The sequence below is a fragment of the Sus scrofa genome, chromosome 1 (assembly GCF_054392235.1).
Source record: "Sus scrofa isolate SSC_HxYL_T2T_F1_AM1 chromosome 1, Sscrofa_HxYL_maternal_Yorkshire_Landrace_v2.0, whole genome shotgun sequence".
Classification (NCBI taxonomy): domain Eukaryota; kingdom Metazoa; phylum Chordata; class Mammalia; order Artiodactyla; family Suidae; genus Sus; species Sus scrofa.
The window spans coordinates 154,450,110-154,455,536 of NC_139383.1; the positions used below are offsets into that span (position 1 = coordinate 154,450,110).

Consider the following 5,427-nt stretch of genomic DNA (forward strand, 5'->3'; position numbering starts at 1 on the left):
ATCATCTAAATTAAGCCGGAGGGGAGGGGCCATCTGCTACTACATTCTGTGTGTGGTCCCCTGCTGAAGCATTTCCAGGATCACTGAACTCCTGGGTGACAACAGGGACAGGACACCCCTGGCTTCACCTGAGGTGCTGGTGCTCTCACACAGGTAGGTCTTTGAATCTAAGCAGTCAGCCCGCTAACCCTCACAGCCTCCCTGTCTCATGGGAGCATCTATACAAACAGGGGTCCCTCCCGACCCTCCCACTCACTCCTCAGGATTCAACACATCTAGCTAGGCCTCCCTACCTTGGATCCTCTGAAATAGCAGAATAAATATAAAAACACATACTTAGAAGCCTGGAAAATTAGAAAATGTGCCATCAGCAGAACAGAACATGAGGGAATTTCCAAGAGAGAAAGAAGCTGAGATCAGATTAATGATGAAACTCAATATCCATTGCTGAGGAGCCGGCAAAGCTGGAGCCTTATCTGGAAGTGAGGACCCGGTTTGCCCCCCAGAATAAAGTCAGGGTGTAGCTGTAAAACAAGACAGAGAGCCGCAAGTGATTGCTCCATAGAAATCAAAGCAAGGGCTCTGCTCAGCAACTGCAGCCAAAATGAAGAGAGAGTGTCCCCAAAGCAGAGCCCATGAAGGTGCTTGCCCTGGCTCATCCCGCCTGTCTCCATGTGCCTGGGGTTAGGGGTGCAGGGTTGCCATGATCAATCGAAGTGGACAGTCCCTTCAGAAGGAAGGTTTACTTGTGTTACACAGCAAGAGTGATCCGTCAAGACCACTGTTCCCAAGGATGCTACACTCAGGACCCCCTTGCCATCTAAAAAATGCTTAAGGGCCCCACAGAGCTTTGATTTCTATGGAGCAAACCTACTGATACATAATAGAAGTGAAAAAGAAGAAACAAATTTTAATATTTATACATTTATTTTAAAATGATAAAGCATCACGTAAACAAAAATAATATTTCTGAAAATAGCTATTTTTTCTAAAAATTGTTTATTTAGTGAGAAGAGTGACATTGTTTTATATTTTTATAAATCTCACCAATGTCTGGCTTAATAGACAGCTGCATTTTCATATTTGCTTCTGATTGCAATCTGTTATGATATCACACATCATGTAGACTCTGGAAAACTCTGCTGAGCACTCATGAAAGAAAAATGTCTTTGTATTCCTATTAGGTAGTTTTGAGTTTGTGGGTTCCTCTGAAAGAGTCTTAGGAACCCCCAGGGTCCAAGAGCCACACTTGAGAACCACTGTCCTGAGATTCATTTACAAATGGGATCAGACAATCAAGAATCCCTGTGTATTTGAAAGAAATCAACTGCTTGCTAAAGAAATCAGACAAAGAGCTTCCATTCTGGTTCAGTGGGTTAAGAATCTGGCGTTGCTGCAGCTGTGGTTTGGTTTCAATCCCTGGCCTGGTAACTTCCATATGCTGCAGGTACAACCATAAAAAAAAGAGAAGGTGAAGGAAAAGAAGAGCCAGACAGACCCTGAAGAAAACAGGGTAATGCAGGAACCAGAGATTATGTTAAAATAAGTATAATTAATATCTTTTGAGAGGTTCAACCAGATACATTAGAACCAGTCAGATGATGAGTAGACACAGAAAACACACAAAAATCAGTACTTTTTCCTATAGACGTTAATCACCAGGTAAGAGATGGTATTTGTAGTGGCAACAAAAATCATAAACAATCCTGGTGGCTCAATGGATTATGGATACAGCACTGTCACTGTGGTGGCTCGGGTCACTGCAGTGGCACGGATTCTATCCCTGGCCCTGGCACTTCTGTATGCCATGGGTATGGACCCCCCTAATAACAAATAATCCAGGTATAAACCAATTCTGGAAGACCTACATAAACAGAGGCTTTATATTGTATTAAAGAACAAATATGAGAGATGTATTTATTATGCTTCTTGCAAGAAGTCTCAGTATTATAAAAATACTATTATATTATATTTATAGTTATAAAATACTGTTAGATTTATATGAGTAGTTACATGAGTTGCTCAGTAAACACCCCTCTGAATTTAACTGGGTTAAGCTGGATTTTTGTCATGTGCATCAAGAGCTGTACCTCAGAGGGAGTTCCCTGATGGCCTAGTGATTAAGGATTCAGCATTGTCACTGCTGTGCTCAAGTTCGATCTCTGGCTCAGGAGCTTCTGCATACTGTGTGTGGCAGGGACAAGCAAAAATTAAAAATAAAAAAAAAATTTTAAAGAGTTGTTATGGTTGCCAAGGGGGAGGAGGAGGGAGTGGGATGGATGGAGGGTCTGGGGTTAATAGATGCAAACTATTGCCTTTGGAGTGGATAAGCAATGAGATCTTACTGTATAGCACAGGGAACTATATGTAGTCACTTGTGATGGAGGATTATGGAGGATAATGTGAGAAAAAGAATGTATATTTGTATGTGTGACTGGGCCAATTTGCTGTACAGTAGAAAACTGACAGAACACTGTAAACCAACTCTAATGGAAAAAATAAAAATCCTTTTAAAAAAAGAATGTAGGGAGTTCCCATCATGGCTCAGTGGCTGGTGAATCGGACTGGGAACCATGAGGTTTCGGGTTCGATCCCTGGCCTTTCTCAGTGGGTTGGGGATCCGGCGTTGCCGTGAGCTGTAGTGTGGGTCACGGACGCAGCTCGGATCCTGCGTTGCTGTGGCTCTGGTGTGGCTACAGCTCTGGTTGGACCCCTGGCCTGGGAGCCTCCATATGCCACGGGAGCGGCCCAAGAAATGGCAAAAAAGACAAAAAAAAAAAAAAAAAAAGGTAAAAATTTGACTAGAAAAAAATAAATTTCCATTAAAATAAAAAAATAAAATGAAAAAAGAGTTGTAACTAATACATTCTCTAGGATGAAAGCCACCCCAAACAAAATGAAGAGATAAGACACTGACAACAAAAAATATCTGTCATGCAAATAATCATCTAAAGGATAAAGTGCTTAATATGCAAAATTCCTAGAAAGTCATGTGAAGACAAAGAACTTTAAGGTATAGGTGTCTGTGTGTGTGTGTGAGAGAGAGAGAGAGAGAGGGAGAGAGAGAGAAAGCTGGAAGAGTTGAAGTTACAGTTGGAATTCCTTCATGTTCAGGAGATGTCTTTTTTTTCCTTCTAAGACTTTCAACTGATTGGGTGCGGCCCACCCATATTATGATGTGCAATCTGCTTTACTTTAAATGTAAAAGTCTGCTAACTTAATTGTTAAGCTCATCTAAAAAAATATCTTCACAGAAACATCTAGAATCATGCCTAACCAGATAGCTGGGCACTGCTGCCCAGCAAAGTAAACACATAAAACTACACACTGCAGTTTCTTTCTAGATTACCATTCTGAGAGGAGGAGCAGCTGGGCTCCTGATGGCTACTCAGGGCCCCAGACTCCTTCCCTCCTGTTGCTCACTGACCATGAGGGCACTGCTCCCTCCCAGAAGGGCTGCTGCCACAGCCAGACTCTAGGCAGCATGGAGAGGGGCCCAGGCACTAAAGTGGCTTCCACCTCAAGTCTCCTTTCCTCCATTGGTGAGAACTACTCACCAACTACTTCATGAAAACTTCGTAACTACTATCATGAAAACACACTCAACAGCAAGGCTGTCTGGGAAGCATCAGCTCAGCAGCCTCTGTCCAGTGGCAGATCTGTTATCCTAGAGGAAAGGGAGAATGCATTTTATTTGAAGAAGATCTAATTGAAATCCACAAAATGCTTTTTCTTTTCTTATTTTCTTCTTCCCATCATATTGGCAGACATTTTTAAGTTTGCCAATAACCAGCTGTATGTAGAAGTTAGGGCAATTCTTAATCTACAGCAACAACTGTTTTCTTTCTTTTTTCTTTTTTTCTTTTTATGGCCACCTGTGGTATATGTAAGTTCCCAGGCTAGGGTCAAATCAGGGGGTGGAACAGCTGCAACTGCAGGCCTAGGTCGCAGCCATGGCAACACTGGATCTGGCTGCATCTGTAACTATGTCACAGCTTGTGGGCAATGCCAGATCCTTAGTCACTGAGTGAGGCCAGGGGTCTAACCTGAATTCTCACAGAGACATCAGGTCCTTAACCCATTAAGCCACAGGGGAACTCTCAGCAACAACTACTTTCAATAAGAAAGGATTCTATTTTTGAGGGTGCCCTGATGATCTTCAGGATATGAGGGGAAAAGCCAGGAAAATGAGTAGAGTCAAGAGGCTTCTGCAGACCAATGGTGGAAGAAGCAGGCTTGCTCAGCCACAACCACCAGCAGGGGACACTGATGCCACAACTGGATAAGGCCAGGGTGAGGCCAATGCCTCCAGCAGTATCACTGCATACCCTTTTTTAGACTCAGCTCTGATGCTCAGGACCCTGGGATTCTCTGCCCAAATGTCCCTATGCCTATTCCCAGGGCCTGTGCTGACCTCTTCCCCTTGTCTGGGGGTTTCCTTTTTCCTGAAAGGTTTTGCTTCCTCCTCAGGTGTGGCGGGGGGAGGTCAAGTGTGGAGTTTGGCCTGCCAGATGGCTGGCTGACAGAAGGCAGGGGATGGGGGTCAAGTACAAGATGCAGTGGTGGCAGCCTGAGCCCTGGACCCCTTAGGTCTAGAAGGGCTTCACCCTTCACGCATTTCAACATCTCCTCCAGGGCTGGCCTAGGACCCAGAAGAGAGACAAGGGTGAGGTCTCCTGCCTCCATCTTCCTCCCGCTCACCCCGCCTCCTCCCCTGCCCCTCCCCCTCCCTCCTCCATCCCCCTTTCTCCTTCTCTCCCCTCTCAATCCTCTTCCCCTTCTCTCCCTTTCACTTCCTTTCTTAGTCCTCCTCTCCTCCTCCCCTCCGGCCCCCCTTGCTCCCTCTACAGTCTCCAGCCCGCCCCCACCCCTCCTCCTGCCCCTCCCCTCTCCAGTCCCTCTCAATCCTTCTGCCCTGCTTTTTCAACCCCCTCCAACCTGCCGCGTCTCTTTTAACCTCCTCTCTCCTTCCCCTTTCCTCCTCCCCCTTCCCCCCTCCCCCGGCTCCTGCTTCCCCTTCCGCACCCGCTCCTCTCCCCGCGGCAGAGGCGGGGCGGGGCAGTCCGGGCTTCGGCCCCTCCCAGCGGCTCGCACCTGCTCGGCTGCCCTGTTTATTCTCTGCCTGGGGCTCGGCGGGCGGGAGGGAAAGTGGGTCAGCACGGGGCCGTGGCGGCTGCTGATGTCCTTGGAGGGGAGCCCTGGGACTCGTGGTCTCTGCTGGGCGGGAGCAGGAGGAGGCCGCGCCCAATGCCGAGGAGGCGGAGCCGCCGCTGCTCCTTTCCCCGGAGCCCCGAGCGGGGCCAGCGGAGCTGGAAGCTCGGCGTAGCCCGCCTCCCTCCGCGCTGTACAGTCTCTACTGTGACAGGTCCGCGGCGCTCGCACTTCTCCAGACTCCCGCGGTCCGAGGGTCCCCACTCGCGGATGTTG

General features: G+C 47.3%; 1 long non-coding RNA gene across 1 annotated transcript; it reads right to left on the minus strand.

Moving 5' to 3' along the window:
* Positions 1-908: 908 nt before the first annotated feature.
* Positions 909-5,209, minus strand: LOC146406806 (uncharacterized). The gene is made up of 2 exons (XR_014840518.1): positions 5,095-5,209; positions 909-4,642 (listed from the first exon to the last, which is right to left on the minus strand). It is a non-coding gene; the product is annotated as an uncharacterized LOC146406806 (long non-coding RNA).
* Between the last annotated feature and the right edge of the window lie 218 nt (positions 5,210-5,427).